The following is a 1,806-nucleotide window of genomic DNA, read 5'->3' as shown; positions in this document are numbered from 1 at the left end:
CGCGAGTGCGGACCGCGGTTGAGTCTGGCGGTGTCTTGGCTCCGTCGCTGTTAACCCTGTAGGGACGCACGGCCGCGTCCTTCTAAAGAGGGCGCCCCTCGAGAGGCGGCCTGCGCTGCGCCCAGAGAAGGGAAAGCGAAAACTCAGAGGGAAATCAGAAGCGGGGTGGGGGACAGGGCGTGGAAGGAGATGACCGGCCCAAGGCGGGGGCGGGCCGTCTTTATCATCCCAGAAGGGTTCCTGGTAGCCTCCTGCACCAGGGGGCCCCTGAGGGCCTGATCCCGGCGGGCCCTCAGGATGTTAGCAGTGCCTGCCCGGCTGAAGGTAGGAAGCCAACACCCCGAGTCGGGGACGAACAGACTTACCTCCCGGCCGGCAAACGATCCACTAGATCGCTGGTTCCAAGATCCGAGAGGCCGCAAACGGATCCCAAGACCGCCGACAGTATTTTCTCAGACCTGGCGTTCAGAAAGATTCTGGAGATCACTGGCAGATCCCGGAGGTCTCAGACTCACAGGTAGATCTCGAATCCGAAGACTCGCAAGCGAAGCCCAGAGATAGTAGGCAATCCTAAAGACTCACAGATTCCCGAGGCCTCAGACTCAGAGGCAGCCCAGAGAAACCACAGGCTTATAGGCAGATCCCCGACACCACAGCAGCTGGCCCAGAAACCACCAGCAAGTAAGCTGCATTCAGCCGGAGTTCGCAGAGCGGAAGGACTTGCAGCCTTCCCTTTCCCCGGCCAGGATGAGGGAACTAGACAATGGAAGTCGAGCACTAGGGAAGGCAGGCATTCTGCGTGGGGAAGAGCTCCGAGCTCGCTGTAGCCTTGGAGAGGGAAGTGATGGAAAAAGAATATAGCAGCTTATTAGGGACTCCCACCCTCTTCAAGTTATAAATATCCCCAGAACCTTGGCTACGTGCCCGGAAGCCTGTTGTCTCTAACTGTACAGCAGACTTCTCTGCCTGGGCTGGGAAAGGGGCTTTTCTTTTGTTTTGCAGATACATCCACCCGCTGAGGGACTTGAATTTTTTTTTTTTTCAAACATGACTCTAGGCCATGCTATTATTAGTGAGTGTCCTGTTCCCAGTGCCTAGTTATTTATGGTTAAATCACTCAAGGGTCTAAAAAGAACTAGTAGGACCCTACCCAACCATAATGTAGACTCTCCCACTCTTCTTCCCATCTCCAACTGTGGGGCTAGGAATTCTTCAGATGCTGCAGAATTGTACCTTCTTACCCCATCTAAAATTGATCTGGGCACCACATAAAATAGAATCCTGGAGGAGTTCCAAGAAGCAGTATCCCTGGTGGAAAGAGTGTAGGCATCAAGGTCAGACAGACCTGGGTTGGAATCCAGGCTGTGTATCCTTTGGAACATCATTGAATCTCTTCAGACCTATTTCCTTTTCTGTAAAATGGGGGTCGTAATACCTAAGGATGTCATGAGGACTAAGTGAGATGACTTACAGCACTCCACAGAGTGAGCACTCAGATGATAGCTATTAGTATCAGTAATCCTGGCTTTGGTGGTAGGGGAGACTTCCAGAAAGGGTATATTCAATGGCTCAGAAAATCTGGGAAATCAGAGTGACTCAATAGCTGTGAAGATCGTTGGGTGACCTTATCCTCACATTGTGTTTCTGCTAGAAATTCAGACAGAACCGGAAGCTGAGCCAGTTTGGTGGGTTCAAGCAAATGGTGCATTGAGCCTAGTGGAGCAGAGGTACACTTGGGGCTGCCAAAACCCAGCAAGTTGAGACCTCACAGTCAGGGAAACCTCTGGGTCAGAGGTTAATAGCCAA

At 52.4% G+C, this 1,806-nt stretch overlaps 1 protein-coding gene across 1 annotated transcript in view; it reads right to left on the bottom strand.

The window, feature by feature from the left end:
• The window catches only part of ZNF436 (zinc finger protein 436), an 8,972-nt gene extending 7,836 nt beyond the window's left edge, over nucleotides 1–1,136 (bottom strand). Inside the window, exon 1 of the mRNA XM_021714318.1 lies at nucleotides 366–1,136. The gene's annotated coding sequence lies outside the window, so the exon portion shown is untranslated. The remainder of the gene's footprint in view (nucleotides 1–365) is intronic.
• Nucleotides 1,137–1,806: the final 670 nt, after the last annotated feature.

This window comes from Carlito syrichta, unplaced genomic scaffold, assembly GCF_000164805.1.
Source record: "Carlito syrichta isolate Samal-C Ts95f unplaced genomic scaffold, Tarsius_syrichta-2.0.1 Scaffold305620, whole genome shotgun sequence".
In the NCBI taxonomy this organism is placed as follows: domain Eukaryota; kingdom Metazoa; phylum Chordata; class Mammalia; order Primates; family Tarsiidae; genus Carlito; species Carlito syrichta.
This window is presented reverse-complemented; position numbering and strand designations above follow the sequence as displayed.